The 16,263-nt window shown below is 34.5% G+C and overlaps 1 protein-coding gene across 6 annotated transcripts in view; it reads right to left on the bottom strand.

Moving 5' to 3' along the window:
- GRIK2 (glutamate ionotropic receptor kainate type subunit 2) overlaps positions 1-16,263 on the bottom strand; it is a 641,615-nt gene that overhangs the window by 247,816 nt on the left and 377,536 nt on the right. The gene's annotated exons all lie outside the window — the stretch shown is intronic.

Genomic DNA, 16,263 nt, shown 5'->3' with positions numbered 1-16,263 from the left:
CAATTTCCTTATACAGGAAGGACAAGAGATTTGAAAGGAGATTCACCTAAAAAGCTTAGATATAATCCACAATCTTTTTTCTTCAACTTAATTTTTCAAAAGGTTCCATCTCAGAAATGATGCTACAGTTTTGAATCTCAATACATGTATTAATCCCTTTTTAAGAAACTAAACTTAATCCCCTGTACTGTTTTCCCCAAATTTCCATATGAATAAAGCTTCATTTTGTCTTCTCAAGTAAAACGAATATGAATTCTACTGTGTTTGCACCTGCTCAAAATGACTGACCACTTTAGAAGTTGATGATAAAAAATAAAATGTTTATAAGTCATAACCAACCAGAGGCTCAGTGACTGTCAACTGCTGTGTTAAATGGACCCTCACATTGTGTGTGACGGATCGATGCCAGGCTCACTACCTACAGAAGAGGACCACACCGACAGTACTGCTAGCAATGAACTTTGGGCCATCTGCTTGGCATGCTTCGGAATAAAAGCATATATTTCCTCTTCTCATTCACACAATTAGTGAGCTGTGAAATGAATTCCAAAATGAATAGGAACCCTGTAGATTAGAGCGTTTGCCACAATACAATACAAAATGAGTACACACAGTAGCTTTCATGCAAATGGATCCTAAGGAGCTTTACCACAGAAAATGGAAGGCAGCTAAAGAGCACAATGCAATGACGGAACATAATAATAATGCCATTTTATAGTTCATAAATCTTTGGGGAATATAGCTCAGATTCATAACCTTCATTTTGTAAATACCAGCTGACTACTTTCTCATATGCTGATGGCTGCATAGTGGAACTGGAATCACAGAGTTGATACAGGCAGACATCATGAGCCTGAGGATTAGACTATTTGTCTTTGGCCTGAGGTGACATCAGAGGACATATCTTATATGCCACACAGGTGGTCGTAAAAACAGTTACCAAGATAGGAAAGACACGTTTGATTTCAAAACAAAATGAATTCAAAAAAAATATCACTGTTAACAAAGGTATAGAGCAATGAACACTCTCACACACTACTCGAGGGAAGATAAAGGGCAATTTTGCAATTTGCAGCACAGAAGAGCCTTAAAAAACATCCATGTGCTTTTTAACCTGGTAATTTCTTTCTGCAATTTGCCCTAAGCAAATCAGAGAGAAGAACAAAAGCTACACACATGACTTATTTTTTAAAAAATACTGAATGTTCGAACCTAAGGAGACACAATAAAATTACAATGATATTTTTTACATAACTACTAAAAACCACGTTTTGAAAAATACTCAGATGAGAAACTGCACGTGATATGAAGTTAAGTGTAAAAATAGGTTATACAGAGCTGTATGTCCAGCATAAGCCATTATATATCTTTATAGGTACTTCATATGTGCTACTTAATTTATTTAATTCTCACAATAATGGTTTAATAAAAGCACTACTAATGTTCCCATTTTACGAATGATGAAACCAAGTTTGAGAGATGTTAAGTAACTAAGCCAAGTCACAGTTAACAAGTGGAGAGGCCTTAGACTCAAACAGCCTCTCTGCTCAGAGCTAGAATTCTTAAGCACAATATTAGATGTTATATCAACAACAGCACGATTCTTCTTTCAAAGAGAAGAAAATATCCTAAAATGAAACCAATGAGTATTCTTGAAAGTTAATAATTATGGAATTTAATTTTTTTCTTTTTATTTTCTATAGTTTCTTTAAAACTTTGCTAAATGTCATTCAATAATTTTCAAGATGAAAATTTTTATCTATTTCCACAAAATAACTAAAATAATATAAACATGATATTACTACTATCCTGCCATGATTTACTGAATTACATCTTCTTATATGACTTATATGAAATTCCTAGAATAGTATCTTATCTAAAATGACAATACTAAGAAAGAATTTTGCCAAATTAAGAGTCTGAAAAATTGTTTTTGGTATATAGTCTCAGCATCAAGATCAGAGGACACACTAGTTGATAATAAAGCAAAACTATTTGAGATCTGTAATCTTACATGAAATTATAAAAAAAGATAATATTTATTAAATAGAAGATAAATACTAGAGAAAAAGTATTGTAAGTCATTAAAAAGTTGCTGATCACATTACTTCTTGAATTTCCAGTTTAAAATATGTTGATTTATGAAAAGTGATACAGAGAACTTCTGAAACTACTCTCTGATAATTTCACCAGTTTAGAGTGTTATCTTTGTCCTACTCTTAGACCAGTTGTTCCATGTAATAATATGGAGTTATTTTCCATTTAAACTTGCTATCCTGTCAGACTCAGCTTTACTATCTTCTTTGCAAACTATACACAAGCAAATTCTTTCACCTTTGAAGAGTTGTGAGAAAACTGATGTTTCAAAAATGTTTTTCTTATTTTCACAAGAATGCATATGCTTGGGAATCCCTGGTGGCTCAGTGGTTTAGCGCCTGCCTTTGGCCCAGGGCATGATCCTGGGGTCCCGGGATCGAGTCCCACATCGGGTTCCCTGCATGAAGCCTGCTTCTCTCTCTGTGTCTCTGCCTCTCTCTGTGTGTCTCTCATAAATAAATAAATAAAATCTTAAAAAAAAAGAAGGCATATGCTTGAAAGTCTGTCTTATACTACTAATAGTATTAGCTAACACTCATTTAGTATTTACTATGTATGAATCATTATCTTTAAATCATCCCCTTCAAATTCTTGCAACCATTATCCAGTTGGAAATCACTGAGTTGGTACCAAGTGGAAAATTGAGTCAGAGAATAGGTAAGTAACTGGCCTAAGCTCCTAGCATGTAGAGGTGGGGCTGGATTTGAATCCAGACAATGTATCAGAAGTTCACATCTTTCTCTCTGCTTTTTTTGCTCAGAGCTCTACATTTAATAAAACAAAATAGTTTAAATGATTTTAAAGTTACGAAATACAAGAAATGTTGATGAGTACTTGAATGTATTAATCTACATTTTTTATAAGTAGTAAATACATAACAAAAAATGGACTACATAGTAAGGAAATGTATAGATTGTGGAGAATGGACAAATATAAATTCAGAAAAAAAATACATCTATGTATGAGATTGTGTCAATAATAGGGTAGGAAGTTAGGAGCACTAACCTTGAATGATTTCATGAAAGAAGTAGATTTCTTTTATGCAGTGGCTGCTCAGGGGGTTCTCAAAAGGAAAAGGTCTTAAGAGTGTCTTTCAAGATCAGGCTTAGGGGCATCTCTTACTCCCAACCCTAAACTGTAAAGATTGATTCAGTTGCTCTTGCTAAGTCTTCCACCCTCTCATGTTGACTTTATAGTCCCTTGCCTTGACTTTCCTCTTGATGGAAAATAGGAGGGAAAAAAAGGGATGAGTGGAAGAGAAGAGGAAACAAGTAGAAGAGGCATACAGGTTAACTGCTTAATCATTTTTATAATATTATTATTACTATCAAATTATATTGCATGCTTACAGAATACTACACAACTGAGTCAGTTTCTTTACCTGCATTGTATCATTTAATTCTACCAAGACCATATGTTTTAGGTGATATTACTATTATGGTTTTAGAAAGAAGGAAACTGAAGCTTAGCAAGGTCAAAGTAATTTTCTCAAGGTCTCATCACCTTGAAAAAGAAAAGTCGGAAAACAAGATTCAGGCAGAGCTTGGCTCTTTGAATTACTACCCAAACTATCATAACAAGTCTCTGGCAGAAATAAGACTTAGAAACAAGACTCAGGCAAGCCCTAATTCTTAAACTCACTGTCTGAACTGTAATACCCAACTACCTCTCTTAAGCCTATTCCTTTTTTTTTTTTTTAAGATTTTATTTATTTATTCATGAGAGACACAGAGAGAGGGGCAGAGACATAGGCAGAAGGAGAAGCAGGCTCCATGCAAGGAACCTGATGTGGGACTCGATCCCCAGTCTCCAGGATCATACCCTGGGCTGAAGGCGGCGCTAAACGGCTGAGCCACCCGGGCTGCCGTCTTAAGCCTATTCCTACCACAACTATGAAAGGCAATAGAGGATAAAGTGATAGCATCAGGTCTCCTATCTTTGGAGGCTCTGCTGAACACCAGACAATTATGTCCTGAGGTCCCAAAGAGAGTATGTTTCTGAGCTCAGATGCAAACAAATGTTCCTTTGGCTCCCAAGTAAGATTTTTTTTTCTTTTACAGCATAGCTGCCTCCAAAGAAAGCTTCAGGATTAAACATAACTGCAATTTTACCAATTAAATTAAAAATGAACATGTATACAATTTGGTTATTAAAATCCAGAGGAGGGAGTTAGATACACTTGTAGTCATTCACATCCTAAACTACAAAGACAAAAGCTAAGCAGAGAAAAGAAAATCAGCAATGAAGATAAAATAGTCTGTCCTCTTTTCTCCTTTAAGAATAATTACTCGCTGTATATAAATGGATCTCACTTATCGGAAAGCTAAACTATCTCTTCACCCTGGGAATACAGGGCAAAGCGCAGAGTAGGTAGGTACAACAGATCTAAGAAATCCTAAGCTTCACTCTTAGCTCAAGTGTCTATCGATAGTAGTAATAGAAGCACACTTGAGACACTTCATCGGACCACCCTGCAGTTGGGACTTTATTTTTCCTTCCAAAATAAGTTAGTTAACCTACAAAGAACGTCTGTCAGCCAAAAATTTGCTTTGCAAATCTTTAAAATTGTGCGATGTAGTCTTACATATTTCAATAAAACTGTAGTGATCTAAATGGGTGGCTTGAAAAGATCATAAGAAGTACCTCCGCATACATTTTAAATATGCAATAACCATCTCACTAATTTATTGCCCAGTTTATCATAAATCTAGTCTAATTACTTTTAGGCATGGAGTGTGTATGGGGAATGCAGGTGAAAGAGTGACAAGTGGCTAATTTTTATGGCTGAGCTATTGCCACAGAAATTGGTTTAGTCACCCAGTATGATTGCATCTATCTCAAGCAACCTCAAGTCTGATGAGACGGTTCAAGTATTGAAAGAACAGATTATATTTCTTTTATGCTCTGGAAAAGTCCACTATGCATTTTTAAATAATTGCAGAATCAGAGGAATTAGACACTCTCCAAAGTTTCAAATAACAAAAATTACCATTGTTTGATATTTTTGATTTTGTATGTATAATTGAAACATTTCCCAATATATATAAAAGCAGGAATAATCATAGATTCTGTGAAAGGTCAAAACATTTCTATATATTTAGATTTCATTTACAGAAGCATTTAGTACTAAGCAGTTGTTACCAAGCATGCTCATGTTGACTGCAGGTGTTATTTCTGTTTTTGATCACTATAATCACTATCATTAAACATCTCCTTTGTAAAGTTCTGAGAGAGATAGGAGTTACAAAAATTTAAACAGAGCTTTTATTTATATGAAGCAAATAGCTAGAAATGAACAATTCTGAACTACATATAAACATATGAAGGAATATTGGTACATAGAATCTCTCAGAAATACTAAAGATCTCTCAGGAAAAAAAAAAAAAAGCTATCCAAAGTATTTATTTTTCTTTCCAATAAGAAGAGCGTTCCTCTTCTCAGGTAGTGTGGGTTTTGGGTATCTCCCACTGAATTTTCACTCGGGGAGCATGGCACATAACCTTTTGCAATTTATTTTTTCTATTATGCCAAGCAGAGGTACATTTGTGCAGTGTCATTCTGCTTAAGCCCTTTTTCCATTTTGAGCTCTTGGTCTGGGTTCCAAATACACACAAGGTTGTATGTAATGACTAACATTTAAATGTAATCACTCTTAAGAGTGATGTGATATATGTTTGTATCTTGATTTAGTGATAATCTCATGGGTACAAATGTATGTCAAAACTTATAAAATTGTACAATTTAAATATGGGAAGATTATAGTATGTCATTTTTACTCCAGCACAGCTATCTAAAATTAAAGAGTGATCATGCATTTTTTGGAAAGATAGTTCTTAGATTTCATTTTATTCTAGAAGTATCTAGAATCCTCCCAAACTAAGCATCACTGATCTGTATCTTCTTTCTTCATTGCACATTCTAGTTTTAATAAAACTGTTTATGCTTTTTCACTCTTTTTCTTTCTTACTAGACCATTAGCAACTTTAGGGTAATAACCATGCTTATCTTTGTAATGCCCTGCACAGTACTCCATACATTGCCATGCCCACAGTATGTGTACAAAAGCATTTTTCAATAAATTGACAAATTCAACCCAAAAGTTCATTCGAATTGTAAAAGAAACAGGTATTAGGAAGCTCTGAATAACAATCACACTTTACCACCTAGCTAGAATGTATTACCTCCCAGAGGTACAGTGAACCAAATCTGCCAGCAGCTCAGACCTGGGAGGAATGTGAGTGCAGCCTCTGTCCTGCTTCTAAATGAATTTATAGTAACAGATCCGTGAACACATTTATCTTTCCATTAAATAAGTGCAGGCAGGTCCCCTCGGAGATCTGAATGCTAGCTGGCAGGTGGCAGATCCATTCTGGAATTCCTATGTCTCAGATTTTGCTCATTTCTGAATTCCCATCTGAAGTATAGTACACAGCACAAAGAGTAGCATGTCTAACTAATGGAATTTAACCTTATGAATTCTGGCTCTTTCATTGACTTGATCCTTTACCTAAAACAAATAATGAAAAAAATTAAATCCCCTTTGCCTTGTTTCCACATTTTGTAATTGGACATAAAAAATGATGATCCGCCCTACGTTGTCCTTGTTAGAAAAATCACTTTTAAAAGCCAGAGAGTTCCAGGAGAAAAACAGTTACAAATATTATTCTTCAATTAAAAAGGTATGGATATTAAGGGCAGTGGGGAAAGGGTAGATTCTGACCTCTGGAGCTCCCTTGTGCAATCAGCACAAGCCTAAATGGGACAGAGAATCATCCACCCCTCTGAGCAAGGGTGAGGATCACACATGGAAGGCAGGCTGGTGTTCACTCATTCAGCTGGCACATTACACCCAGCACTCTGCCCGGCTCAGAGCAGGTGCGCAGTGGCTGCTAACTGAACTGAGGGGACTAAAGAAGAAATGCCCTCAGACCCAGTCGGGAGCCAATTGTCAGAGACAATTCTCCCAGTTACACTGCAGCTGCCATCATGCTTTCTCTGTTGCCGGCTCTTTGTACTACTCTGAAACAGAGTTCTTTACCAGCAGCTGCGTGGACCGCACAGACTGCATGAGATAATACATTAAAGCAGTGTGCACAGTCTCTGGCACATGGTGCATAGGCAGGTGTTAGACGATGAGGATGATGATCACCAGAAGAGCGGTAATCTCTTCAAGATGGATATGATCCAAAACAAGGAACTGGTTTAGAAAGTATAATGTTTCAACCCTTCTGTACCCACTGTTACCCTAAATGAGGGAACAGAATTCATGCTGTTCAAGAAGGCAGACCAAGTTCTGAAAGGGAAAGGAGCAAGAAGGAGATTATCATACAACAACAACGTGATCCCTATGCAATGTGATGTGTATACAATGCCACAATTCAAAGGTAAAAAACAAAACAAACAAAAAACTATAAAAAAGGGACGCCTGGGTGGCTCAACGGTTGAGCATCTGCCTTTGGCTCAGGGAGTGATCCCGGAGTCCCAAGATCCAGTCCCACATCAGGTTCCCTGCAGGGAGCCTGCTTCTCCCTCTGCCTATGTCACTGCCTCTCTCCTGTGTCTCTCATGAATAAATAAATAAAATATTTTTTAAAAAACTATAAAAAAACTCTACATATACACGTTACCTGACAAATTTAGAATTTAAGAATAAATATAAGGAATTTAAGACTAGATATAATAGAAATATATATGTAGAAATATATATAGAAATATAATAGAATTTAAGAATAAATATAAATGGCAATGTATTATAGTGTCTTGTATTTATTAGTAAAGGAAGGGCTAATGTTGGACAGATATACTGCAGATAAATCTGCCTTGTATTTTTTCTTGTTTTCAGGTTCTTCATCAGTAAGAAGAGGGCTGGAACCAGTTGGATTTTAAGGTGTTTTGTGGTTTACATTAATATTCCTAGGAAACTTAGATTTCACTCCAATTTTATTTTGGCCTTTGTAATACAATCATAATCTTAATTTATCTATCTTCTTCCCATAATTCCGTATGCTTTATGTGCTTGTTTGATAAACTTTTGTATCAACATTTCATATGAATTAATAAATAAGGGAAATCAAAAGTCACTTTTCTTTATCCATTGTCTGTCTTCCATACTCTATCCAATTACTGTATGGCCCAATAGAATCTTCTGATACTTGTATTATATTTTATTTGTTGTTTTAACTTCATTGCTAAAGTATCCATCCATCTTAAAACCCACCCTGGCTTCCCAGTATTCTGCAGAGGAAAACTAAAACCCTTTGTCTCTGATCCAAATTCATTCACTAAGATCCCAAGATTTTATCTTCTTTTGTGTCCTCTTACACAGTAAAAATATGGATATGCCTATACTTTACATTTTTTAGCTGACCAGAGAGATTCCTCTATTGTAGACTATTTGAAAAGGAGATGTCAAAAACTGCATGATGAAAGATCTTTAAAATGAATATGAATTTTTGTAGCTACCTGTATGGCATTCAGCACCCATGAAAGCTAAAAAGGAAAGATATAAAAAAGGAGAAGACATCAAAAAGAAAAGGGAAAAGAACAGAATGGGTCTCAGCTTCACCATCAAATTGATGAGTTAGAGAATTCAAGTTTCAGCAATCCTCTGAAGATGAAGTGAAGAAGATAGCACTGGGTGATAGTGTTGCTGAGATTCAGAAAGAAATGGGTCTGGGCCAGGATTAATGCCATGAGTAATTAACAGATTCATTTGTTTGATGTCCCTGTGAATTTGTGGATTTGAATAAATGTCTATGTCTCTTCAAACCAATGCTCTCTGGCTTAAGCTAAAAGCTACCCAAAAGAGGTGACAGTTAGTTAACCTATTTTGAATAGCAACTAGTAAAATACAATCTAAAATGTGATCTATGCTAATTTTGACAGTAAGAGTTTTCATTGGCCTTTTATGTTTATATTATTCAATTTTAGGTCTTTAATTTTGCAAGAACCCTTGCTAAATGACATTTTCCTTAATAACACTCAACAAAATAATTTTACAAATGATAATATTTTCCTGTAAGCTTTTAGAGTGTTATATGGTCTGAAATTCAGTCCATGGAATTTTAAGAATTGTGAAAGCTTTAGGAGATAACTATTTTGCATTATTTCCAAGAATTACGTATTTACCGTGAATATTTCTACATAATTTTCTTTCTTTCCTACATATATCTTTAAAATGCACCATTTCCCAAGCAGAAAATCCTATTTGTTTTTACTACCACACTTATAAATTCCTTTGAACTTTTATATACAAATTCCAGGATGTTTAGATGTTTCTCAAACACCATGTAGAGAAATTCTCCACTTCTTAAATATAAATGATTAGAGGGATCTGTGAAGCAGGTTTGAAAATGCCAACAGGTTTTCAATTAAAAGTTTCATTTAACTAATGTAATTATTCTTAGCTAATTAAATTTTTTCAACTAAGATCAGTCCTTTGAGATATCTCATTCTCTTTTAAAATGTTCCATGAAGCTCTTACTAACGTCCATGAAGAACTCTGTATTGATGGGATTGTTAATGAACTCTCTAGCAACAATGCACTAGCCTTAATAATTTAGGCCCTGTTAAATCTCGTCTGCTTTTTACTACATTTGGAACTACTATTGATCTAGAGAAGAGTCAATATCAAGGGGAAGTATCCTTTGTCCTTCCAGCAAGGCTCCAATATATCCAATTATTTTGATATTTGGACTCAAATTGGCTTCTTGTACTTAAAAATTTATATTCATCAATATTGTTTATATTTTCTCTTTTTGATATAATAAATTAAAATTGATTTCCTTGTTGTTAACAGACTGATTATTTCTAATTTGAGATCTAGAAATATGAAAACCAAAAATACACCAGAAATTTGGGTTCATGAGTTTAAATGTTCATGTGAATACTAATTCCAAATGCCTATAAAAATTGAGGACCATGGGGATCCCTGGGTGGCTCAGCGGTTTGGCACCTGCCTTCCGCCCAGGGCGTGATCCTGTGGTCCCGGGATCGAGTCCCGCATCAGGCTCCCTGCATGGAGCCTGCTTCTCCCTCTGCCTGTGTCTCTGCCTCTCTCTCTCTCTCTCTGTGTCTCTCATGAATACATAAATAAAATATTTTTTTAAAAATTGAGAACCTAAAACTTCATATATCATTTACCCAAGCCAAAAGTCAAATTAGATCTATTTTAAGCATGACTTAAAGGATAGTGAAGAAATTAATGAAGACATTTCTGGAAAAATAAGACAATAAATATGGAAATAAATCATATTAATATATATCCTTTATAACTTTTCATGTTCTTATTGTGTTTTGGGTTTTTTTGTATTGTTCTTATTACGCTATAAAAAATTGTAAGAGTCACTATTCATAGAAATGTGAAAAAATAAAATTTTCATAGAAAGCTAATGGGACTTAGTGCCTAATTTTGTTACATTAGTCATTATGGGAAGTCATCTTATCCTTCTTAGCATCATTTCCTCATCTTTAAAATAAATAGAATAGTAATCTACCTCATAGAGTTGTAAGGATAGAATTGGATAAATTTACAAAAGTGTGAACTATAAAGCTTTTTATGTCATAATTTATAGGGAAGAGTGAGACTCCCAAGTATGTTAGCAATTCATAATATCAATTTAGATGAGGCAAAATCATTAAGGAAAATAATAGGGACTGATTTGCATACTCATATTTTGCAGAGTATCGTAGGTCCCTAATTTGAAGACTTCCCATCTCTTCACTATTTTAGTTAACATGATTATTTTCTACATTGAAAATACATTGATTTAAATAATTATTATTTTAGTACCATGAAGACATGCCTTTGTTTACTTATTCTTAGGTCTCTTGAATCTATTTTCCCCTATGAACATATACTCTCCTAATTGTCTTTTTTCATTTGTCTCTAAGTGCTTTAGAGTTTGATTCACTCATTCATTCAACAGCATTGATTAATGTTATTATCGCATTACAGACATCGAACACAATTATAAGCCTGAGCAATAAAACTGAGAAATCAAAGATAATTTAGATCTTTGAGATATTCATAGTAGGTGAGTGGAACAAACAAGTAGACCAAAATTCTTAATAATTCCCTTTGCAGACCAGTATGGGGGTATCTAGTTTTGTCTGCAATAGTACCTACTATCTTAGAAAGTAGTCATTGTTTGAAAGAGTTCTCTATTAACATCCATAGCTTCAAAAAACAAAGCAGTGGGAAAAAGCTAAGAAAACAAAAGTTGGAAAGAATGGTGAAATCAAGGGAAAAGGTCAATCAGAATTCTCATAAGATTTCTTTTAAGATTATACTTTGTTCACATTCTGATATTCCTAACATCTCCTTTCAGACATTAGAATATGCTTGTTTTTTAATAGGATAAATATTAAAAGATTTCCCTAATGTTGAGTCTTTATATATCATGTCAAATTAGGACTCATCTAAGTGTAAGACTAAAAGAATAACATGGAACTGAAGACCAAAAATAAGATTCTGATTAAGTTATGTGAAATTTGATGAAATCTATTGTTTTGCCTCCTCAACATCTCTTCTTTTGAAGCAGAACCTCTTCCACTGGAGTCCATTCCCTGCCCCAATATCTTAGCTTCAGGTGTTCCAGACCTGGTAACAACCACTGCTTCAGGCACAGGTAAGTGACAAGGTTTTTTAAGGGAGCCATTTGGGAAAAAGGTGCATTCTTTGCCCTGGAGTTCTGTACTGGTGGTATAAACCTTGATGCCGTCTCTGCACTGTTGTCTGAGAATGAAGCCAATATTAATTAAAGAGGAGGTAAGAAATGTAGAGGAATCTATTTATGACTTTCTTTGTGTACCTGAATCCAAAGATATCTGAAGACAGATTATCCTGTACATTACAAGCTAAAAGGCCAATGTGCTTTCTCTTTGCTATTAACTAAAAAGAGTTTTAGACAACTGGAATTGAAAGAATCATGAATAATATAGCCTTAGGCTTTGGTTTGCCTCAGGGCAAAATGAGGCTATTATTTTTACTTCCTCATGGACCTGGGATATACATCAAAAAAATAAGAAAATGGAGGTAAAAAGCATGCAATATACAATTATATATACAAAAATACTAAAAATATATGTTATATTAAGTAAATTCACCAAATATATAATTATTATCTCTAATTATTAAGACCCTTAATTCTTTGCAGAAAAACATTCAATACTGTAGGAAATTTTTTAGATAACTACCAAGATATCTGTATATTTTTGTCAATTGGTTCCACATATAAAAGAACAAAATGGGGCAACTGTGATATGATACAGAAGTATACACTAGGGACGCCTGGGTGGCTCAGAGGTTTAGCGCCTGCCTTTGGCTCAGGGCAGGATCCTGGAGTTCGGGATTGAGTCCCACGTCGGGTTCCCTGCATGGGGCCTGCTTCTCTCTCTACCTGTGTTTCTGCCTGTCTCTTTCTGTGTCCCTATGAATAAATAAGTAAAATATTTTTAAAAAGTATACACTATGCCTGCCAATATGCATGGATCAAAATTTTGTCTGAATCAACACTACCCTTCCTACTGTGAATTACACAGGTTGAAGAACAATCAGAATGTGAACTGAAGCAAAAAGCTGTAATGGTACACTGCTGTGAACATTATTAAGGAAGAAATCATAGAGGACTCTAAAACCAAATGCAAACTAATACTCTACGATGCCCTTTTAGTCAGCAGGTTAATAGACTGACATCAAAATTGGAAATGACCGATTAAGCAGTATCAGTTAACTCTTGACATTTACACTTTTGAGTTTTATACTTGATCAAACAAATTATAAATCACAAACAAAGACATAAAAAAACTTTCATTACAACATTTTTTTTTTTACTTAATCCTATGCCATTCAGGAAATTAATTCAAAATAGGCAAAGAGCAGGAGGTGAGGGTGATGTAACTTTACTCAGGAGAGAAAATAGTTTGATAATCTTCACCTGCTGGATTTGACAACAGAACAGCTGCAGCTAAAGGAAGAATGGAGGGTGATACATGGCAGGGACTCAGGGGAACGCCAGAAGGAATAGCAATTCCACGGAGAAATTAGCAGCAAGAGTATGTTAGAAATGTTTTAAAAGGCATAGAGGAAAAAAATGATCACCAGAAGAAACAAAAAGAAGTTTGAGAAATAATGAGGCAATATTCTTTTCTTGTTCATTAAAACATATACCTTTGATAAAATTTGTAAAAGAAAGAAAGAAAGAAAGAAGAAAAGAAAGAAAGAAAGAAAGAAAGAAAGAAAGAAAGAAAGAAGAAAGAAAGAAAGAAAGAAAGAAAGAAAGAAAGAAAGAAAGAAAGAAAGAAAAAGAAAGAGAAATTAATTCACATTAAAAGACAATCAGAAGTTGTTCAACTTAATCTTTGACCTTTTTGCTTATGAGCTAGATTTGGGGGTCTCATAGACAGGAGTCTTATAAAGTATACTTTGACACATCTTATTAATGACACCTGAGTTTGTCCAAGGAATCTTGGTACAAGGCTGTACACTTGAATAGACTCCTGTGTCTCCAGAGTTCAGGGCATCAGATGACATTTTTTCTGCTACTTTGCATTCCTGGTACTAACCCCCTTCATTGGTCTCTTACACAGCTGTATATCCTTCATGTATTCTCTTCTCTTTCTCTCTGCTTACATAGGGGCCCTAAGGAATATTCACATTTGGTTGCATTTTAAAGGGAAAACTACTGCAAATATAAGTATCATTTTATGTTAAATGCTGAACAAAATTCAACACATTTTATACTTAGGCATTTGCACCTACTTTTGTTCCCAAGGAAACCAGTACAAAGGTTTTTGCACATATCCATCACGTAAAGAAAAGAGTAGTTTACTTTCATTTCATTATTCCTTGAAATTAGCTGTATCAAAAGGAATATCCTTGACCAAAAGTTAAGATATGAAAAACCAGAGAAACAAACACATCAGCTATACTTTAGCCTATCAGATCTGTTTTAACTATATGAATAATATTGCCCCCCCCCACACACACATACACTTTTTTTTTAATCAGAAAGAAAATAAATATTTCACAAAGAAGTTATCTGGTCAGAAGTTTGCTTTCTATAACACCTACCATATGGCACAGTGGTGGAAACTTTACGATATGTATTTTTTAATTTTCTTTAGCAATCTAATAATGTAAGTAATAGCTCTCAAGAAACTGAGGTTCAAATCAACCCAGTAAAGGACACACCTGAGGTCTCAACCCAAGCTTATCAAATTTCAAAGATTCTATTTTTTTTCTGCTAACCATGATAATGTATGCTAACATAAATCACTGCCACATACAACATTGCTATACACAACTACTATATACAACATAAGTTAGGCATCTATCTTAGAGATTAGCTCTACACATGTTAAGATAATATAGAGTGCTCTTTGAAACAAAGATCATTGAGGGGCGCCTGGGTGGTTCAGTCCATTAAGCTTCTACTTTGGGTCAGGTCATGATCCTAGGGGGTCCGGGGATCAAGCCCAGTGTTGGGCTCCCTGCTCAGCGGGAAGTCTGCCTCTCCCTCTTCCACTGCCCCTCCCCCTGCTTGTGCTTTCTCTCACACTCTCTCTCTAATAAATAATTTTTTTAAAACATTTTTTAGAAATGTTTTTTATAAATGAAAGACAGCTTTCATTTTTTGATGACATGCATTCACTTTCCTGATCCAGAGGTGAAAGAGAATCAGTAAAATTTCTAAGTAAGAGAAATCATAATTTCCTCACCAGAGGTAAGTCAGTAATGGCATGCTAACATCCCTAGTTGGATACTAGAAACAACTGGTACAGCTATTCTGGAGAACAATCTGGAAATATGTGGCAAGCACAAACTGGGACACACTAATTTTACTTGGAGAATTTATTACATGGAAATAAAAAGACAAGTGTACATAGATGTATATACAAATATGTGCAGTACAATGTGGTTTATATTTTTTAAAATATAACCTAGCAGTTCCTCATAAAGTTAGGCAGTTTATGTTATATTTATATAACTGAATATATTGTAACACTATTAAATTATTGTCCAGAAGGATATTTATTGGCATGTAAAGATGAATGTTAAAATTTACATACTCACACTACAAAATAATACATTCCTATTATAATAGGACAGCATTACATCCAGTAAAATATTTTAGAATCCACCATCTGTGCTCCAAACTTCCTAAGAGGTAATTATTCTCAACAACATAGATCTAAAAAGATACATACACAGAGATGTTGTGTTTATTTTTATTGTTTTAATCAAAAGTATGATATACTACAATTTGCTTAAGAAAAAATAAAACCTCAGGAATATACCCTTTCAAGTTAGTATTAATAGACCCACCTCACTTTTAACAACTGAATAAATTTCAATTATGAAGTTTTTTAAGATATACATTGTTTTCGGTATAAAACAGAATGTAGATTATGCCCCTAGTATTAACTTAAATATATCTATAGTTGCCTAAATTCATAAATACATACAGAGAGAGAAATACTGGGATTATAGAAAAGTTTACCTTTCTTCTATATTTTTATATTGTATGAGAATACTCCTTTAGGTTGAAGAAAAGGCTACAGTTATTATTCTTTAGCATAACATAAAAATAAATCAAGCACAATTTCACTTATGCTGGATATTTAAGAATTATGTGTTGTGCTTATAAACAGCAGAATTAATGGTCCAAAAGCAAATTTGAATTTCTAATTAAAAGTAGCAGTTGTTTCTTTTGAATTCTAGGTAATACTCACTGTTTACCTGAGTCACTTCTAATTCCCCTGAAGTTAAACTACAAATTTTCCAGTTTCTCATATGTAAACCCAACCTGAAGTAAGAGTCAGGCCACAAGATTAAAGGTGAGTTAAAAGAGAGGCCTAGATGGCATATTGGTCTGAAAACAGCCCCTTTGGGATGTCTACACCTGCCACGGCATCTCCTGCATCAGAGGACATAGAGAATTATTTTCTAAACATGATCATCAAAAGGAATAAGTGATTAATTAAGCAGTATCTTAAAGCTTTTCTACAAGCATTGTTCTGTTAATTAACATGGTGTCTACTTCCTGCAAATGAAGCCCTGAGCTATTAAATAAAATTACAGCAGCGCTCACTTAAGAAGGGGAAAGGCATTGGAAAGGCAGTAATATGCTTGCTTTCTGTCTTGAGCACAGTTAGCAGGCAGCT

The sequence above is a fragment of the Vulpes vulpes genome, chromosome 1 (assembly GCF_048418805.1).
Source record: "Vulpes vulpes isolate BD-2025 chromosome 1, VulVul3, whole genome shotgun sequence".
In the NCBI taxonomy this organism is placed as follows: domain Eukaryota; kingdom Metazoa; phylum Chordata; class Mammalia; order Carnivora; family Canidae; genus Vulpes; species Vulpes vulpes.
The sequence above is the reverse complement of the archived record's forward strand: the minus strand, read 5'-3'. Positions and strand labels throughout refer to the sequence as shown.